The sequence below is a fragment of the Pistacia vera genome, unplaced genomic scaffold, assembly GCF_008641045.1.
Source record: "Pistacia vera cultivar Batoury unplaced genomic scaffold, PisVer_v2 Contig580, whole genome shotgun sequence".
Classification (NCBI taxonomy): domain Eukaryota; kingdom Viridiplantae; phylum Streptophyta; class Magnoliopsida; order Sapindales; family Anacardiaceae; genus Pistacia; species Pistacia vera.
In genome coordinates, this window is record NW_022196424.1 from 320,072 (window position 1) to 342,994 (window position 22,923).

General features: G+C 31.8%; 1 pseudogene; it reads left to right on the forward strand.

Moving 5' to 3' along the window:
- Positions 1-22,713, forward strand: part of LOC116109474 — an 81,483-nt pseudogene extending 58,770 nt beyond the window's left edge.
- Positions 22,714-22,923: the final 210 nt, after the last annotated feature.

Consider the following 22,923-nt stretch of genomic DNA (forward strand, 5'->3'; position numbering starts at 1 on the left):
ATAGTCATGGAGAGTGAGTTGGTGCTGTGTGAACGCCATCCGGCCGTACCTCTGATAAGATAAGGCCATGACATTTAGTAGAAACAGAAATAGAAACAGAAATAGTATAAGGAAAGAATTAAGAGTAATACATACGGGGACAGACAGATAGAGGGTTTTACTTACTGAGCATTATTTTGTGCTGACCCCGTTATTTTCCTTTGTGGATGCAGGATCTAGGTGATGATGCAGTCGGAGGGGCGTCGGCAAGCGAGGAGCAATAGCTACACTGTTTCCCCTGTTTTGTCCTTTAAAATGGCATTTTTGTAAATGACGTTCTTTGTTTATAAAAGACATATGACTTATAATGGAAAGAAAGTTTTTGGGCCCAATTTTCTATTGTTATTATGCATTCATTGTATTAGTTTACAGTAGTTGTTACAATAAAATTTTCAACAAATTTCACTCCTTTCAACTTGCATTACATCAAACAAAACCCAACAACCTAAACAACTAAATCAAAATCATAATCCAAACCCAATCCATCATTAAATCTTTGTAAATCAAAATATAAAATGGAAAGGGGAGATACACATACCTGGACGAAATGTCAGGAGGAGGAGGGGGAGGAGGATCTATGGCAGAGAAGATGTTAATGGTGAAGGATGAAGATAGTGTTAATGGCGGGAAGAAGAAGAGATGTAGACGAAGAAAAAGATACAGAAGAAGATGTAGCCGAAGCTTAGAAGAGACAGCCACCAGGGGAAGGATTCGTTAATGGCGGGAGGAAGAAGAAGAAGGTGTTTGGGTTTGTTTGCAAGAATTTTGGCTCTTTGGGGACATATTATAATTTTTAAAAGATTACACTATACTTCATTAATCCTGATTAACCACTAATCATGTTTAATTAACCTTAATCAATAACAAAGCTATTTACTTAACACTTTCAAACTACATGGCCTTTTAATTAAATTTGAACTTGATTTGGCCTTTTAATTAAATGCCTCCATATATAACCCTTTATATTATTTTTAAGTTCTTTTTGCAATGCGTTATGGATATTCTGAGAGTATACACCATGAGGCAAAGATGGCACTTGATACTTTTTGCAAATATCTGCCACTTGGTGTCTAATCGTTAAGGAAAATTTTAAGATAGCCATTGAGGAAATATACTTTTTTTTTTCTTTTTTTAAATGTTGTTTTACCAAAGTTCTCTCAAAGCATGAAGCTAGAACTCCAACATTGTAACACCCACATCAAGGTACGTAATTTTACTTATGCCTTAATACCCTTCGTTGGATTTCTTTGAAGTTACCTTAGACAAATGTGAAGAAAATTCCTTAAAAGTTCATTAAGGGTAAAATGGTCTTTTCACTCAAAATTAGTTGAAATTGTGGGGAGTGAAAAGAGATAGAATTTCATGGAGAATGCAATAAAACTGAGGGCATTATGGTAATTGACTAAGGGACATAGATGAAATTTTAGCGAAAGTGCAAGGGCAAAATGGGAATATATGCATATATTATTTGATATAAGGCTTTATTTGAAGAAACCCTAACATACTTCAGCCCTTGTTAGCACCACCTATACGCCATTTTCTCTCAATTTCCTTCACTAAATTTCAAAGGAAAAGCATAGGATTTGGTTTGGATTTTTGGAGATTTTCAATCCTAAAGCATCCTAAGGTAAGATTCTAGCAAAAGGAATGTGATTAAACTTTAAAGTTTTAAATTTTTATGGTTTTTATATGATCTAGGTCCAAGAGGAAGAGATTTAGAGCAAAAGGGAAATGATCTCACATATACAAGGTAAGTAAACCTAATTTGAACCTTAATTTGAGTAAAACTTGTGTTGAATGAATTTTTGCATGTTTATATGTGATGTTATAAGAGAATTGTGGGCTGTTTTTGATGTTTATTGATTTATTAATTCTAGCCATGAGAAGTAGTCTATGGTTATGTGAAGATTTGGTGAAGTTGTGGAAGATTTGGTGTTGAGATTTTTGAAGTGTAAAGAATTATTGAAAATGGACAGGTTTGATGCTATAGTTAGTGAGTTTTCAGCTCACAATTTGGTTGAATTAGAGAGTTGTGGAAGTGTAGCCAACAAGGTAGTTGCATGTGCATTTGAAGTGTTTGATGAAAATCCAAAGAGAAAGTGCATGCATGAGTTGGCTAAACCCTAATGAGGAAAGGGTTAGAGAAAGGCAAGACTTGAAGTTTGAATGTATATTATTGATCTTTTAACTTGTTTTCACTGGGGAGAATGGTTAGGAAAGGTTAGGGAGTAAGTGGAGGTAAATAGGTATAGAAAAGCCTTAAAGTAGGCATGTTACCAAGGTTGTCCTGTCAAATTTGTGACCTTCTGAGTGATTTTTGGGCATCTTATCTATCGAACTGGGTTGAGTCATAAACATAAAATTGTAGCCCTTTCTCTAAGCTTTAAAATGAGAACAAGATCATAGCAATCAGAGATGTATAACTCAAGATATGCCTTCTTGAATATGACATGTGAAGAATGACTATCTCAAAAGTGCTCCCACTTTATTAGTTTATTTGTAGTCTAATAATCTATAACCGATTCCAAGTATGAAAATGATGCTTAAAGGGTTTTGAAGCATTTTTGAATGAGTGGTCTTTATGATTATTTAATGATTGTATGAACATATATATTTGATGTAATGAATGACCATGGAGGCTATGTGTAATATGTTATATATCACCTAAGTATGAGCTTGTGCATGTATAAACAAGCCTAAGGATGATATATTTCTATGAATTTATTATGCATCCACAAAATGGTCATGATGAAATGATATGTTCATATATGGAAGTTTATGTTTTGTAAAAAATGCAAGTGTAGAATTTCCATAGCTTGGAAATTCATGTTGAAACATGCATAGAATCTCTTTCTATTCTATACTATGATATAAGGTTTTTACAATGGGGAACCCATAAGTGATAGAGATGCCCACATACACGCCACCACGAGCGAGCAGCATCAGCAAAGAGATATAGTATTTGTACAGTCCATGAGTAGTGTATGTGGATGAGGACTATACCCAGTAAAGTTTACCAACATGCACGCTGCCACGAGCGAGCGGCCACATCAGAGAGATACAGTACTTGTACAGTCAGTGAGTAATGCATGTAGTGAGGACTGTACCCACTCACATGGCCAAGGTTCCAAATCCATGCATCAACCTAGTTCGATCGGCAAACTAGAAAGAAGAAAAAAAAGAAACAGAAACAGAAAAGAAAAGAAAGAGGTACAAAATAAGAGAAATAGAAACAGAAAAGAAAAGAAAGTTATTTTCTCAGGAAAGTTTTATTATTCTGCATATGTATTATGCTACTTACATGATTCAGTATTTTTATGTGCTCGACGATGTACAGTTTTATTCATTGTCTTTGCACATTGGTAAATAGCAAATTAGAGTATCAGAAAAGAATGCAGAATAACAGAAAGGAATGAATAATATTAGCAAAGAATAAAGTGAGAAAAGGAAAATCAGAACATGAGTAATGGAGGAAGAACAGTCATGCAGTTCGGTTTACTTACTGAGCAATTAGTGCTCACTTCGTTATTTTACTGTTTTGCAGGTATTAGATGATTTGCAATCGGGTGGGACGTCAAGAAGTGGCGGGAGTTTGGCGGCACTATTCAAAATTACCTTGTGCTTACTAATGTATATCAGTATTTTGTGTATATATTTATACAAATTAAAATTAGAATTTTCGGATTTTACATTATGTATATATGTTTATAAAAGTTATTTAGTGGTTTTATCTTATATTTTTCAAAGAATTAATAGCTATACAGTGTATTACAAACATCTAATGGTTATTTTTGCTTTTATGGACGTTGTCCAACTTTTTGTTTGCTCAAATACTATTATATCATTTTTCTTCCATAGTGCATGTCTTGACAAGTTAGATATATATGTGGCATATTCTGTTTATTGAAGTTCTTTAGTGGTGAATGTATACTTCCATAGGTATGATTTTCCTTTCCCAAACGAAGTTGTATTTCAGTTTTTCATTATCAAGAATGTAAATTTGCACATATCATGTATTTTAGGGATTCGTTCCTAGCTTTGTCTGATAAGGTAGTATAGGAATCTCATCGCGTCTTGTTTAACATCAGGAGAATTCTTCTTTCTTGTATGACTTTCAGTATCTTGGAATATGGTAGAATTTTTTATATAATTTTAAAGCTTCTATCGGTTTAATCCTTTTACTATTTTTCAAAGTCGATTGCTGATTTATGTTCCAAGCATTCAGAGCCTGTTTAAGATTTCTGATGCCATAAAATTTATAGGATTCTCCAATGAAGATATCTAAAAAAAGTATGGTAGGATAATTTGATAATGACATGCCAAAGATCTCAAGGCATTGAAATTTTCTTGATCCAACCAAAGGTAAATCTGTTTTGATAAGTTTAACATTGACCAAGGATTATCAAGAATATCCATCAATCAAAAGAAAGCAACATTAGAACTAATTACTAATTACTGTTCCAAGAGTTTATTTCTAAGGATTTGATCTCAATTTCACTGAAGCTTTGCTTATATGATTCCGATGTAAAGCATTTAAGCATGGTGTTTTAGTTGATGAAAGGGCAGAGACTAGGAGATATATATTGAAGAGAATAAGCATTTTAGGCTGAAGTGAGTACTGAGCACAATTTGGAAAATCTTTTACTTGAACTAGGCTGTAAATTTTGGGTTGAAATTGGCATGTTTGGTGTGGAAGAAGCATCTGAGCAGGGTGATTTAGTTGATGAAAGAGTGGTTGCTGTGAAGAGACTAAGAGATATATTCTAAGGAGAAGAAACATTTTAGGCTGAAGTGAGTACAATTTGGAAACTCTTTTACATGAACCAGTCTGATGTGGTGGAAGATAGAAACATGAGACTGGTAATGGATTCAATAGTCAAGGCTCTTTTAGAATCAAAAGCTAAACTGAAATCAATTGTGTGGAAAATTAATACCTACAATATCTTAACTATAAGTTTGTTTTTGTTTGAAAGATTACCAGGATGAACAGTTTGATCATATAAAAGATTAATTCATGGGGTTTGTGATTGTATTACAGGAGAGGGAAATCGGTTACTTTGTGCTTTGTTAATCACAGTCAAGAGTTCCTAAACCTTATGGATTTGCTTTTAAGCTTTACATGAACATCCTTCGCTTAAAACACGTTTACTTAGTTCAGATGATCCAAGGTTTATAAAATAGTTCGAACACTCAGTTGCTAGTAATGCAAGGTATGTTAATTCAAGGAGCTATGTATTCCATTGCAAAATTACATGAAAAAAATTTGATGCCTGGTCTCCAACATTAAAGAAAGAAAAAAGAACAACAAAATAGTTTTTGTTGTTCTTAATCATATCATAATCATATGATCTATCCAAAAGGCTGTAGAAATAGCTATCCATGTCAAGTACAATACACCCTCTAAATAATTTCAGAAAAATATAATCCTAAAGTTTAAAAAACAACAAAAGCCACCATCAAAAGTTGAAAGCACAAACATATCATAAGAGTAATTTCTCTTGATTCTGAAACTGATGGGGTTTATTCTTAACCATCATATCCATAAGTCTCCAAAAATAACTATCCATGGATAACTAAAAAACTCTCATACTTGTCTCAAAATACACAAGTGGGTTTATGCAGTAGAAAGAAGCAAACTAGTTATATCACAATCATATGATCTTAATCCAAAAGGTTTCATGGATAGGTAAATACATAAACACTTTATAGTTATCCAAAAATCAATAAATCCCCTAAAGTTTAAAACTAACACAAAATGCACCTAGAGTACAAATATTTCACCCACCACCAAAGCCACTAATTTTACTTAAAACAATTGGATCAAGTCATCGATTGAGACATGAGCAAATAACATAAAGAAATGGCAAAGTGGTCTCCTTACATTAAAGAGAGAAATGAGAGAGGGACTGAAAGGCTGAAATTTTATTATAATTTTGCTTCTTTTAACATACCATCAATGCCTAGATAATTACATCTGAATCCGACAGGTTTCACATAAATACATTTCATCCCACACTCATTTCCCGTGAGATTGTATTATTTAAACCACAAAAGACTTGGCCAGTTTGAATTGAACCCTAGATAATCCAGAAACGCCGCTACTCAAATGGCGTTCAAAACCTTTCTTCGTCGTTGTTCTTCTTCTTCTGAAACCAAAATCTCATCTTTGTTCACAAATTCATGTAAAGTGACTACAACTATACCACCAGATTCAGTACATAACGTTGAAGAGGTAGCGAGGCTTGACAAATTCATTCAAAAGGATTGTAAAAAAGGTAATATCACTCTTGATGAAGCACACTATTTCTTTTGTTTAATGATTCATATGCAACCCAAACCACCGATTTCATCATTCAATCGATTGTTTGGAGCTCTTACTAAGAAGAAGTTTTATGAAGACGTTATTTTGCTTTATAAGCGAGCGGATTCAATGGGGTTGATGCTAGATCTTTTTACATTAAATGTTTTGATTAATTGATTTTGTAATGTAGGTCGAGTTTGTGATGGTTTTGTTGTTTTCAGGAGGATTTTGAGGTGGGGTTTTAGCCCAAATTTTGTGACTTTGACTTGTTTGATTAAAGGTTTATGTTTGGAGAATAGGGTTACAGAGGCTAATGAGTTGTTCGAATTGATGAGTCAGAGAGGTTTGTAGCCTAATGTAGTGACATTTACTACAATGATAAATTGGCTTTGCAAGGAGGGGAAGACAGAGGAAGCTAATGGATTGTTGGAATTGATGAATCAAAGAGGTTTGCAGCCTAATTTGGTGACTTTTAATACAATGATAAATGGGCTTTGCAAGGAAGGTAAGACTGATGAAGCTAATGGATTGTTGGAATTGATGAATCAAAGAGGTTTGCAGCCTAATTTGGTGACTTTTAATACAATGATAAATGGGATGTACAAGGTGGGGAAGACGAAGTAAGCTAATGGGTTTTTGGAATTGATGAGTCAAAGAGGTTTGCAGCCTGATGTGGTGACATTTAATTTAATGATTAATGGGCTTACTAAAGAGAGTTAGTAGAAAAGAGTTACGAGAAAGAGAAAACAGAAAGATTATAAAAGAAAGAGTAAACGAGAATTGTAAGGAAAGAATCAGGGAGAGAGTTACGGGGATAGATGAGTAGAGGATTTACTTACTAAGCCTTAGTTGTGCTCACCCCGTTGTTTTCTATGTTTTTGTAGGACCTAGGTGAGGACACAGTCGGATAGGCATCGGCAAGCGAAGGGAAATGGCTACACTGTCCACCCTGCTTTTGATGTTTTTGTGCATGATATAGCTTTTGTATAACGAATGCATGTGTTTAATAAAAGAAAAATTTGGGCCTAACTTTTATGTTATTTTACATGTATTTTACTATGCATATTTTATGAGAATACGAGTAGAAAACAGTCGTTACAATTAAGTCTTCGGTAAGTTCATTGATTTGGCATGTCTGTGGTTGCAATCAATTATTGTGAATTATATGCTCATTGATGTTTGTTGATTTTATTTTTCAGCTTGCAATTCGAGCCTAACAGTGATTATTTGTTGTTGGTATGCTCATGTGACGGGCAATTAGTTTTTCCTGTATTGTTGACGCTAAGTAACATTAAATGTTCATGGTCTATACTTTGTCTGAAGATTAAGCATTGTTTTTTTGGCCATGCTATCTATTTGTTCTGGCCGATATGTAACCATTTGCTTTGGGACTGGGCTACATGAAACATTTATGGATCGGTTTATGTTAACAAGATTCGTGTGAGTGTTGTTTTTGCTAACTATGTTATCAGGTTACACAATCGGTCCTCAACTATCATCAAATTGTGATGCTCGGTGCACTATTGTCACAGGGTGGCAAAATCTGATAGTAGTTGAGGTTCAATTTTGTGATTTATGAATGGAAAATTATTGTATCGTGTTTGGTCATTGTGGACGTCAACGTTTCGTGCTGTCGGAGTGTCATGGTTGGTATCATGGCATGATGGTGATAGTGTTCAGAGATTTGGTTATTTTGGGTTTGGTGTTGCTGGATTGTGATGGTTGTTATTGTACAAGTTATCTTGCCTGCATGAACATTTGCGGCTTGGTGTTCGATGAAGTAAAGATTTGTTGGTTGTAGTCAATATACGGTGATTTTGATGTATTCAACTGTATGTGTCTGAATCATCTATGTATTTATTAATACTAAGGCAATATATCAAAGGTGTGTTTTCTGGATTGTGATATTTATGCAATGAATTACAACAAACGAGTTGCCAAGCAAATCATGCCGCCCAATTATGGATGATGATTTTTTACTCTTTTTGTCAGTATGTGTGCATTGCATTGGCATCAGGAAGGTCTAATCATTTTGAGGTTCTTATACTGTTTTCTAATTTGTAAGTTTAACAAAATATTTACTATCCTTTCCTATGGACTTGCACCAATGAAATATTCCTAAAGTGACCAATATAGGAACAGATGGGATTGTATCATGGTATCCAATTCCTATCAAATCCATGGTTTGGCAGTGTTCCTAGAAAAGTTATAACAATTTATAAACGCTACCAATCATATCTTAATAATGGTTCGACAATGGAATGTAGATCTCAATGATACCTTATGGATAAATTGTGGATCGGTATCCGCTCTATTACCATTTTGTAGCCAAATTGATGGTTTAATGGTGAAGTTATCAACCATAGTAGACTTTGAAGAATCATAATTATGAACAATGGTTAGGCAACGGATTCCACACTATTTGTTAGATAATTTTTTAAAGATATCGAACTACAACATCAATAAAAAATTAAGTGGCTTAACATCTCTCTAAGTTGGTATCAGGCAAGTTGCCTAATACCTGTATAGGAATATATGGAATTATTTATCTTTATGATATATCAAACTATCCAAATTTTTGTGTTTCTTAGATCATGGATAAGTATTCAAATTTATGGTTTAGCAATGTTCATAGAAAAGTTATAACAAATTATAAACGCAATTAATTATGTCCTCGGTATTTGCCCTATATTATAATAATAATAATAATAATAATAATAATAATAATAATACAGGTGCATTGCATTGGCATTCCAAAAATGTGCATTAATAAGATGAATACCCATGTAGGTTATTCGCCATGTGGCATTGACAAGTCAATCAAATTGCTTTATCTTTACATGTTGGATTAGTATTTATTGCTCCATCTATAAATATTAATTAGTTAAAAAAATTGGGATCTCTATTAATAATTAATAATAATAATAATATTGGTGCATTGCATTGGCATTCCAATGATGTGCATTAATAACAAGTACACAGGTGTATTGGATTGCTATTACTAATTGTGGTTTAATGACATTTGTCTAGGATTGCTATTTATAATTATATAGGTACATTGTATTGACATTGGAAAACTTTCTTCGTATTGAATTCTATTTAGTTGCGTTGGTATTCAAAATGTCTAAATAAGGGGGAATAAAAGGGGCGCATGTTCAGTTGTGTATCATCGCAATTTGTTAGTACAATTTTTTAAATATGCCGAATTATAATATTATTACAAAATGAAGTGGCTTGATTTCTCTTTGAGTTTATATCAGCAAATCTAATATTATATTAATAAAAAAATTGAAGCAGTCAATGTGTTTCTTGATTGAAGATTTCAGTATCAGTTTATAAATGATAAAGGTTATGATTTCCATTGTAATAAACCCTTTGTTGTGCTGTAATTGTACTGTTATGTGATACTTTCAATGTGATATTACTATTAATTGTCAGGATAACAGAATTTTGGTTTAATTATGGGTTAATGCACTTCCTTTTTGATTGATGTGTTCAGTATTATGATGATGTTTGGTATTCTGATGTTTAATGTTGCTCTTAATGTAGTGTTTTTGTTAAAGTGTTGATGAAATAAATGGAACTGTTTATGTCACATAATAATACAAGTTTGTATCAAATGCAATTTAAATAAGAGTTACACGTGTCCACATAACAAAATTATAAAAATAAAAAAATCCCAGTATTTATCTGAATGTGGCTAATATAGGGACAGATGGAATTGTGTCAAGGTATTCAAATTTCGATCAAATTCATGGTTTACTAGTGTTCCTATAAAAGTTATAACAAATTATAAATGTGTAACACCCACATCAAGGTACGTAGCTTTATTTATGCCCTAATACCCTTAGTTGAATTTTATTAAAGTTATCTTGAACAAGTGTGAAGAAAATTCCTTAAACCTTCATTAGGGGTAAAATGGTCTTTTCACTCATAATTAGTTGAAAAAGTGGGGAGTGAAGAGAAATAGAATAACATGGAGAAGATAATAAAAATGAGAGCATTCTTGTAATTGACTAAGGGACATAGATGGAATTTTTAGAAAGTGCAAGGGTAAAATGGGAATCTAAATATATTATTTTATGATATTAAGAGTTGAAGAAGAGAAACCCTAGCCACTCTACCCTCCATTCAAGCCATTCTCTACCCAAATTCTCTCAAATTTCTTCATTAAATTTCCAAGGAAATTCATAGGATTTTGGCTAACTTTTGATAGGTTTTCAATCCTAAACATCCAAAGGTAAGATTCTTGCACCAAGAAGTGAGATTAAATTTTAAAGTTTTGAATTCTTATGGTTGTATATGCTTAGGGTTTGAGAAGGGGGGAATTTTACCAAAGAGAGTGTATAGTGTTGGAGTTGCTCAAATTCAAGGTAAGTAAACCTAATTTGAACCTTAATTTGAGCAAGACTTTGTTGAATGAACTTTTTTGCATGTTTGTATGTGATGTATGAGAGAATTATGGGCTATTTTTGATGTTTATTGATGTATAAATTCTAGCCATGAGAAGTAGTGTATGGTTATGTGATGATTTGGTGAAGTTGTGGAAGATTTTGTGTTGAGATTTTTGGAGTGTAGAGAAGTGAGAAATTCAGCCAGTTTTGATGCTCAATTTAGTGAGTTTTTGGCTCACAATTTGGTTGAATTAGAGAGTTGTGGAAGTGTAGCCAACATGGTAGTAGAATGTGCATATGAATTGTTTGATAAAAATCCTAAGAGAAAACATGTTACCATGGTTGCCCTGTCAAATCCGTGACTTTCTGAGTGATTTTTGAGCATCGTTCCATCGAATTGGGTTGAGACTTAAACATAAAAGTTGTATCCCTTTCTCTAAGCTTTAAAAAGAGACCAAGATCATAGCAATCCGATGTGTATAGGTCGAGATATACCTTCTTGAATATGACCTGTGCAGAATAACTACCTCAAAAGTACTTCCAATTTATTAGTTATTTTTAGTCTAATAATCTATGATTGATAGTATGGGAATGTTGTTGGTAGAGAATACTAGTTCCATAATGATATCTTTATATGCCATAATGCATTCTCACATTTTTTTATTTGCATTTAGAAAGAATAGCAAAGAATGAGCATATTTCCATGCACATACACATACATGAGAACATTAAAGAACAAAGAGAAAGAGGGTTTGGATGAATTGTAGTGAATTTCTTTTATGCATGTATATGCTTATATATGAAGAATTGTTGATGGAATGGATATTAAATGATGGTTAGAATTTATCCATGAGAAGTAGTGTTTGTGTACTTGATGTTTGATGAGAGTTTGGATGAATTATGGAAGAATTGGAGTAGAATTTATGGAGTGTGAATCTTGGACAGGTTTGATGTTAATCTTGGTGTGTTTTATTCCAAATTTTGGTGGCTTAGAAGAGAGGTAGAAATGTAGCCAAATTAGAGTTGTTTTGTGCACGTAAGTTTTTTGATGAAATATCAAAGAGAAGTGCATGTATGAGTATGATTATGTGTTATATTGAGATGAGTTTGTAGATAGTAGAGAATGACATGTTTGCATTCCATATTGCATTATTGCATTTAAACATGTGAATTTAGAAAGAATTATAAGTATGAAACCATCTACATGCATACATACTCATAAGAGCATGAAAAAGAACTAAAGAATGTTAAAGAGTAATAAAAAGAAATGAGAATATTAAAGAAGTTCAAATCTGAAATTTTATCTAAAGAAGTGTAAAAAGATAAAAGAAAAGAAGGTTGTCGCAATGGGGAACCCGTGAGTGACAAGAAGAAGAATATTCCCACATGTAAGCCGCCTTTAGTGAGCGGCCTAAGAAGAAGAAGAATTTGTACAGTCCGTAAGAGTACATGTGGATGAGGACTGTTGTAATGACTCTCTCTAGCTATTATTCTCGTAAAATAACAGTAAAACTTACTAAATATATATATAAGAAAATATATACATATAAACGAGTATAAATTTATGGGCCCATATTTAATTTTCTTTATACACAAATCTTTACAAAACATAATAAAGTCTCAAAATATTAACTTGATAGTTTTGCCCAACCCTTCCACTGCGTGAAGTTCCAAGTGACCGCATCTCACCTGTTTCCTACAAAAACATTGAAAACAATGGGGTGAGTACTAATTGCTCAGTAAGTAAACTGGTTATGCTATCATTGGTTAAATTCTAAATTTCTTTCCTTACTTCATACTTCCCCATTCTTCTCTATTCTTTCTCTACTCTTACTTTGTTTTTCTCTCTGTTCTTTATCTGTTTTTCCCTCTGTTCTTTCTCTATTCTTTCTCAATTCTTTCTCTTTCTCCCTACTCAAATAATGGGCATGGTATTATGCATATATATATATTGCAAATGCACAAATGTATAAAATATGCATTTTCTTTTCTGTTTTTCTTTCTTTCCTGTTCTTATTATGTTTTTCTTTCTTTTATGTGCTTCTTTCTTTCTCTTCTTTCTTTTCTTTCTATTCTTTCTTATTCTTTTCTATTCTTTTCTTTTCTTTTCTTTCTTATTCTTTTCTTTTCTTTTCTTATTCTTTTTCATTCTTTTGCCGATCGGACTCGGTTGAGACATGGATTTGGAACCTTGGCCGTGTGAGTGTATTCTTCTTTCTTGGGTATAACCCTCATCTACATGCACTCTTACGAACTGTACCAATTCTTCTTTCTTATTCTTAGGCCGCTCACTGAAGGCGGCGTGCATGCAGGGAAAATTCTTCTTGTTACTCACGGGTTCCCCATCGCAACAACATTTTCTTCTTTTTTATCTTTTTACACTTACTTTAAATAAAAATTCAGATTTGAACTTCTTTAATATTCTCATTTCTTTCTATTTACTCTTTAACATTATTTAGTACTTTTTCATGCTTTTATGAGTATGTATGCATGTAGATGGTTTCATGCTTATAATTCTTCTAAATGCACATGTTTAGATGCAATAATGCAATATGGAATGCAAACATGTCATTCTCTACCATCTACAAACTCATCTCAATATAACACATAATCATACTCATACATGCACTTCTCTTTGACATTTCATCAAACAACTTATGTGCACAAAGCAACTCTAATTTGACTACACTTCTATCTTTTTTCTAAGCCACCAAAAATTTGGTATAAAATCCTCCATACTTAAAGCCAAACCTGTCCAAAATGTACGCTCCAAAATTTCTACTCCAATTCTTCCAAACTTCATCCAAACTCACATCAAATATCAAATATACCAACACTACTTCTCATGGATAAGTTCTAATCATCATTCAATACCAAATCCATCAACAATTCTTCATATAAAACACATATATGTATAAAAGGAATTCTCTACACAATATTACTAAAATCATACTTTGGGTAGGATTTACTTACCTTATATGTGAGCAATCCAATACTTTAAAAATCTTCTTTGATCCAACTCTCTTTCTCTTAAATCCTATGAACACAAATCATCAAAATTCAACACTTTAAAAATTAAAACTCACTTCCTGGTGCAAGGATCTTACTTAAGGATGCTCGGGATTAAAAATCCACTAAAAAGTACCCAAGATTTATGAATTTCCCTTGAAGAACAATTAAAGAAATTGAGAGGATTTGAAGGTGAAGGTGGCGTTAAAATGGATGAAGAATGGCTAGGGTTTCATTCTTCAATCCTTGATATAACATAATATTATTTGTAGTTTCCCATTTTTCCCTTGCACGTTCTATAAAATTTTATCTATGTCCCTTAGTCAATTACCATAATGCCCTTATTTTTATTGCATTCTCCATGAAATTCTATCTCTTTTCACTCCCCACAATTTTAACTAATTTTGAGTGAAAAGACCATTTTACCCCTAATGAAATTTTAAGGCATTTTCTTTACATTTTCTCAAAATAACTTTAACAAAATTCAACTAAGGGTATAAGGGCATAAGTTAAGCTACATACCTCGATGTGGGCATTACAACTGTACCCAAAAGAATATTACTACATGTACGCCGCCTTTAGTGAGCGGCCTAAGAAGAAGAAGAATTTGTACAGTCCATAAGAGTGCATGTAGACGAGGACTGTACTCACTCACATGGCCAGGGTTTTGAATCCATGTCTCAACTGAGTCCGATTGGCAAAGACTAAGAAAGAAAAGAAAAGAAAAGAAAAAGAAAGAAAACAATAGAAAGAAGATAATAAGAAGAGAAAGAAAATAAGGGAATAAGAAAGAAAAGAAGAGAAAAAAAAATAGAAAGAAAGAAATACAGAGAAAAGAAACAGAAAAGAAAATGCACATTTTATGCATTTGTGCATTTGCATCATACTTATGCATGATACCATGGCTATTATCATGAGTAGTGAGAAATTAGAAACAGAGAAAGAATAGAGACAGAATAGAGAAAGAATAGAGAAAGAAAAGAGAAAGAAAAGAGAAAGAATAGAGAAAGAATAAAGAAGAACAGATAAAGAACAGAGAAGAATAGAGAAGTGTGATGTAAGGAAAGAAATTCAAAATTTCAACAACGGAGAGAGAGGGGTAGTATAGCTGGTTTACTTACTGAGCAATTAGTGCTCACCCTGTTGTTTTCAATGTTTTTATATGTAGTAGATGAGATTGTAGCCACTTGGAATGTCAAGAAGCGAAAGGGTTTGGCAACATTGTCGAGTTGATGTTTTGTGACTTTATTATATTTTATAAAGATTTGTATTTGAAGAAAAATTAGTTATGGGCACATTATTTTATACTCATCTATATATATATATAGTGAGTTTTACTGTTATTTTACGAGTATAACTCCCAAGTTTACTAGCTAGAGAGAAAGTATTACAAAATGCAACCAATTATATCGTGATAATGGTTCAGCAATGGAATGTAGACCTCAATGATACCTTATGGATAAGTTGTGGATCGTATATTGACTACAACCAATAAATCACTTTATATTAACTATAACCAATTCAATCTTATGTATCAACCATTTGATGATGTAAAGATTTTTGATAGCTTGAACAATCATAGTTATTGACAATGGTTAGGCAATGGATTCCATACTATTTGTTAGGCCATTTTTTAAAGTTGTCGAACAATAATATCAATAACAAATTAAGTGGCTTAATGTTTATCTTAGTTGGTATTAGGCAAGCTACCTAATACTTGGTCTAACTTTAAAAATAACTTGGGAGTGACTAATATAGGAACAAATGGAATTGTTTATCTTTCTGATATATCGAGCTATCCAAATTTTGGGCATCCTTAAATCATGGATAAGTATTCAAATTCATGGTTTAGTAATGTTCCTAGAAAAGTTGTAACAAATTATAAATATAGTTAATTACATCTCGGTTATGGTTCGGCAATGGAATGTAGACCTCGATGACACCTTGATATGTCGAATTTCCAAGCATTTTTAAATCATGATATCATAGTCGGTATTTTCCCTATCAGCATTTTATATCTAAATTATAGACAATGGTTAGGCAACGGATTCCATACAATTTGTTAGACAATTTTTTAAAAATGTCGAACTATAATGTTAATAAAAAATAAAGTGGCTTGATCTCTCTTTGGGTTTATATCAGCAAAACTGTCGAACAATAATATTATTAAGAAAATTGAAACGATCCAATGTCTCTATCAGATGCAAATTTCAGTATCTATCTATAAACGATAAAGGTTATGATTTCCATTGTAATAAACTTTTTGTTGTACTGTAATTTATTTAGTATATCAGAGGTGTGGTTTCTGAATCATGGTATTTTATGCAGAAAAATTGTAATAAACAAAGTGCCAAACTAATCATGCAGCCATATGGGTTAATACATTTACTTTTTGAAATAATCATAATTATAGACAATGGTTAGGCAACGGATTCAATACAATTTGTTAGGCAATTTTTAAAAAAATTTCGAACTATAATGTTAATAAAAAATAAAGTGGCTTGATCTCTCTTTGAGTTTATATCAGTCAAAGTGTCGAACAATAATATTATTAAAAAAATTGAAGTGACTCAATGTCTCTATCAATTGAAAATTCCAGTATCAATCTATAAACGACTAAGGTTATGATTTCCATTGTAATAAACCTTTTTGTTGTGCTGTAATTTATTCAATATATCAGAGGTGTGGTTTCTGAATTTGGTATTTTATGCAGATAAATTGTAATAAACAAAGTGTCAAACTAATCATGCAGCCCGATGGGTTAATACACTTACTTTTTCATTGATTGTTTGGTATTTTGATAATGTTTACTGTTCTCGTATTTAATGTTGTTGTTAATGGTATTAGTCTCTTTATATCATGTTTTGTAGCTTTACAATTGCTCCTTTTCGATGGATTTGTACTATTAATAATTTTATCAAAAATCGATGGGTGCATTGTACTGTTATGTGATACATTCAATGTGATATTACTATTAATGATCAAGATATCAAAATTTTGGTTTAATTATGGATTAATGTACTTCCTTTTTTATTGATGTGTTCGGTATTATGATGATGTTTGATATTCTGATATTTAATGTCGTACTTAAGGTAGTGTTTTTGTTAAATTGTTGAAGAAATCTATGGTAATGTTTATGTCACATAATAGTGTAAGTATGTATTGAATGCAACTTAAATAAGAATTACACTTGTCCACGTAAAAAAATTATAAAAATAAAAAAAATCCCAGTCTTTAGTTAATTTTGTTATTATTCTTATGCTGTTTATTAAGTGTTGTTGAAGTTGATGCAGTTTTGTGGATGGATGTTTATCTGAAAGAGATTAATACATTGTATTTGCTATGTATTATGTTTAATGCGGAATTAATGTGAAGTGTGAGGAGTATTTATGTGGATGTGAGAGGTTTTATACATAACTCTTGCAATTAATGTGTTTGTTATATATACGTAGTTGTTACAGGTAATGATATATGTTTAATTGTTTTTATCTTTCTATTGTAATGTTGTATATGTTGGATTATGAATTCGTCTGTAAAAGCTATTAATTTGCATATAATAATATGGAGTTTAAAATTTTAGTACTGAACAAAAAATTCAGCATACTATTAAATTGAGATAAGAAATATTTATAGTATAATTAGATTATAAAATCGAAACATTATGTTATTTATTTATAATTGTGGTACAACGACATTTGCTTTAGTTGTAAAATCTCGGTTGCAAATCTTTATTGCTTTTACTAAATTGTATTAAGAATGAATTTCTTTTTGCAAGCAAGTAATAACAATGTCTAATACTTTTCTTGAAGATATTGATGAATCAAGAGATGATTGGATAGTCACTATCAGAGTATCTAGATTGTCGGAATGTAGGAATTTCATAATGGGTGACGAACTTATAAGCCTTGACATGATTTTGATTGATGAACAGGCATAAAATATAGTCTAAAAATAATGTTAAGACTTTTATTTCTGATTTATACAGGTTTGCTTAAATTTGTGATTTCCACTGGTTCTTTAGAATCAAGTTATTCATGCCTCGATACCAATGAATAGAATTGCAAAGTTTAAAAATCAGCTTCATGAAGGGTCGATATATTTTATCAGACATATGAAAGTCATACCATCTACTCCCTCTTACAGACCTATTGATGGTATATATCGTATACAATTTCTCATGATCGCGACTGTACAAGAAATAAAAGAACCAAGAGTTGTTATTCCAAGATATAAATTTGAATTTGCTGGTCTTCATGATCTTCATAATAGAATGAATGATACAAGGTTATTACTAGGTATAGTTAATTTGAATATTTGTGATTTAAATGCGTGAGAAATATATTTGTACATCAAATGTGATAAATTATATGTAAATGTCATTGGAGTTTTGAATGCAATAGGAGAAATTGAAGAGATCAAGTCGACAAAGACTAAAAAAAAGAGACATTAGATAGCAAATGGCAGAGTAAATTCCTTTGTTAATGTTTTTACGTTCTTCTTCCACTTTAAATAATTCACACTAATATTGATTTTAGAGAACCAGTTGACATTACGTTATGGGGGAAATTTTTCTGAAGAAATAGGTGAAGATTTGCAATCAGCAAGTACCAACCCAATTGTCATAATATTTACTTCAACAAACTTATGTTCTTTTCCATACAGGAAGATTATATCTCAATACAACTTCAGCATCTAGAATTTATATAAATTTAGATATTGGGGAGGTGCATTCTCTGCAGAAAGAGTATGTGTTGGAGAAATAGTTTTTTAAAGTAATTTCACGGATAGAATCGTATTTAAAATTTTATCTACTCTTTGTTATTTCAGAATGGGAATTCTGCTAGTAATTCAATTATAGAAAAAGATTATGAATCAAGTTCCGATTGGGAAGGAAGTGTTTGAGAATAGAACATCACTCAAACATGTTACCAATCTTGTGTGGCATGATGTTGATAAGGTACAGTATTCACTAAAACGTTAAACTGATTATTGTAACATAGTTTGTGAACAAAAATTACAATTGTATAGGTGATGGAGTATATAATTAAGGCCAAGATAATCAAAGTTGATGATAGATATGTTTGGTGTTACAATTCTTGCACCTATTGCAAGAAGAAAATCCCTGATATTAAAACCTATTTATATTGTGAGAAATGCAACAAAGAATCGAAATCTCCTCAGATGAGGTATATCATTGTTTATTTTTTACTGTTTATAATTATGTATTGTCAATGCAATAAGAAGTATATTCAATTTCAGACATTTATTTGTAACAATGTTTTGTTAATGTTATAACAGATACAAGGTGGAAATGAGAGTGTTAGATGGAACGGCTGAAGCAATTTTTATATTGTTAGATACTGTAACCCAGATATTGGTTGGGTTATCATATTCTCAACTGTTGAACAAACAAGGTAATAATCAGAAGAATATCCCAAAAGTTTTGAGTGACCTGTCTGGACAGATGTTTGTTTTCAAAATCAAGTTGAGAATTATGGATCTAAAGGTAGGATATGAATCTTATACTTTCACAAAACATTTTCTGATTGTTGAGAATCTTGAGGATGAATATAACTTATGAGAATTGCAAAAGGTCAGTATAATCTTTATTCTTAGATAGTTAATTTTGATAATATTGAAGTGGTATCAATGCTTTGTAAAAAACAATAGGCAAGTAATAGAGAACATGGATCACAATCGTCGATGTCAGATGTGAGTGAATACAAAATACTGACACCAAAAATCAAAGATGTGTTTGCAAAAACGGTGGCAAGAGTTGAACCTAATGATGCTAAAAACAGGATAGACAATTCTTGTACAGACATGTTAGACAGATTGAAAGAGAGGGAATGAGGAAATGAGCAAAAAGAAAGTGATGGTGAGAATTTTAAAAGTAGCAATAGGAGTTACAAAAGCAATCCAAGAAAAAAGTTGAGGTCTTGATAAAGTGATCATGTCACATTTGATAGATTAAATATATAATGTAATTGGGACTTCTTTTGTGAAAATGCTTTATCTTTATTGATGAATGCCAACACAAATAAATATAATATTAAACCACAATTAGTACAAAGCAGTGAACAAACTATTTCGTGTAAAAAAAAAAAATGTATAGTACCATTAACTCAGAATAAAAAAATCGAACCTTTGAGTCTACGAACAATCAAGTTGAATGGTTGGCATATGAAATATGATGAAATTATATAATGTGTAATAGTAATAGCTCAATATACTTTTATATTTGAAAATCTTTATTTAAAAAATAAAAAAATAAAACCATGAAATTTTGAATCATATATAGTTTTCAAACTATTAGATTTTTTATTACTGTTTAAAATGAATAAAATAAGTATAACATATGTTTATGTTTGGTCGGGTAATAGGACTATTCTCTATTTAATTTTAGTAAATTTTTGGTTAATTTTATAACAAGAAAAATGTAGATGTGAGTATGTCTAACGGAATCGCTGAAATAACTTTTATGTTGTTTGATATAGTAATCATGAAATTAATTGGATTATCATGTTCTCAATTATTAAACAAACAAAGTTTTTGAATGGACTGTGTGAACAGATGTTTGTTTTGAGAAGTGGACATGAGGTTACTGATTTTAAAGAAATATATGAATCCTATACTGTGAGAAAAGTTTTAGTTGACAATGTCAAACTTGAAAATTATTATAAGTTACAGAAATTACGGAAGGTCGGTATAAATTTTAAGTTTAAATAGTTGATCACAATATTATTCATGTAATATTAAATATCATGCACAATTTGCTACAAAATACTGACATCGAATGTCCAAAACATGTCTGTAAATATAGTACTAATTGTACAAGTGGGTGATGCTGAAAATATAATTAGACCATTTTTATACAAACATATTAGGGGCATCACAAAAGAGGAAAAGAACTATAAAAGCGATCCAACAGAAACAACATAACATTGCAATATTCATGTAAAAAAGCTAACGAAACGTTTTTTAAGTTCACGTAAAAACTATAAAAAACAATCCAAAAGAAACAACATAAAATTTTCATGAAGTGTTCCTTTCATATTGAATAGATTAAATACATAAATGAATTGGGTCTTCATTTTTGGATATTTTTTCTGTTGCTCAATGGGGGTCTACCCCTGTGATGAGGTTGATGCTCATGCACTGGTTGAGAGGATACATTGACTGTATCTTGAACTTTTGTTGAATTTGCTGGCAAGATCATGTTCTTCCGTTTGTTCATCAACTCCAGACATAATCTAGTGTACTTCTTTGTCTGCAAGCAAACAAAATAAACACAATTTTTTTGATCTTCTCAAGTATTCAAATCCATTTCACCAATTTCATATATAAAATATAGTTTGTGGAAAAGACATATTATTTTGCTATAAAAATATTGTGAGTTTATAAAAGTCTGTAGAAATCATACTGCTTCAAGTTTTCCATATGCATTTCATAACTTCAAGCCATAGTTAGAGTGAAAAGAAAATCATTAAAATCATTAACAATACTTAAATAGATATAGTATTTGAAATCATCTAGAGAAGTGAATCATATTCTACCAAAGTCTCTATACCTTCTTTTGGGATTCGAAGTACAAGTCTTTATATCTGAGATTACTAATTTTTTATTACATGTATTAGATGGTCAACCTTTCCTTTTAAATTTTCAACCGTATTACTTGGTTCAGCCTGTTTCATCTGTTGAGTTGATTGTAGTTCGACTTCTTGGTTGTTGTCAGTGAAAACCACCGATTTTATCACATGCTGAACATCATCATTGTGAGTATGCACAACTGTTCCTTGGAGTCTTGTAGAGCATCCACTAGGACCCTTACCAACTTTCTTCCGTTTAGTTCTCGCAGATAAATTCTTTGCATTTTCTTTCATCTCAGTTTATGATTCTACTATCTTTGCTGATTGTTTCGTCTTTTCCATTCTACCCGGATTACACAACAAAGCAAACCAAATATGAAACTGAAATATATCAACAAGAAAAAAAATAGAAAAAGAAGAAAAAATCGTTATCTGAAACATGTAAATTCTGAAATAAGAAATTTCTCTATAAAAGTAGTTGTAACAAATTTTTTTTATGTTTCTTCCCTTTTTGTGACGCTTCAACTATTAATTTCATATGAATAGTAAACCTAGGTTTTTTCGTTTTTAAGAATGCTTCATCAAAATTTTTTTACAGGTGTTATAATTAGGGGTGGGATAATCCGGTTAACCGAACCGGATAGTGTAAACCGGAAACCGAACCGGTTATTCAGCTTAGGCAAAAATGTAAACCGAAACTAGACCGATTTATAGAATAAACCGAATTTAAACCAAACCGAATATTCAGTTAACCGGTTTTCAAATTCATGGAACAAAATTGATAGGAAAATGGTCATCATGATCCTAGTAAAGAAAGCTTAGTGAAACCGAAAACTGATGGTAAAAGCACCTCAAATTCATAGAGATAATATAAAAAAAGGGCCCTACTAAACAGAATTACCTTTTGCTCAACATAATATGGTGATAAAGTATTAGATTTACCACAGCCAAACTAAGTAATGTGTTTGAATAATTCATAGTACTAGAGCCTCTGAAAATTAGAAGCAACCATCAAAATATTCATCAGATCTATTGCTGAATTAGTAGATGCATTAGGTTACTAAATCAGCACTGGACTGTTGATCATGGAGCAGGGAAGCAGCTGAGGATTGAAGATCTGAACGGCGGTGGAAACTGGAGCCGTGGTCAACTGTCGTCCCTGTTCCTGGTTCGAGGAACTGCAATGCAACAATTGTGGTCATCGTTGGGTGAGTGGGTGGTTGTGGTGGTCACTGGGGGTGTGTCAGTGAAATGGTATTGCGATATTGCAGATGGATGGGTTTGGAGTTTCAATTTGGTGGTGGAGTGGGTGTGGGTGGCACTGGCGAAGATGGAGTCTGGAGAGTGGAGTGGAGGTGGAGAAGAGAATAAGAGATATTGAAAAGTGAAGATGGGTTCTGGAAAGTGGAGTGGAGGTAGAGAAGAGAATAAGAGATATTGGAAAGTGAAGATGGGGTTTGGAGAGTGGAGTGGAAGCGGAGAAGAGAATAAGACATATTAAAAAAAAAAAAAAGGGCAAAAAAATTAAAACATATTTTATTTATATACATAGGGTAAAACTGATTTGGTTTTCAGTTTTTAAATTTTCACA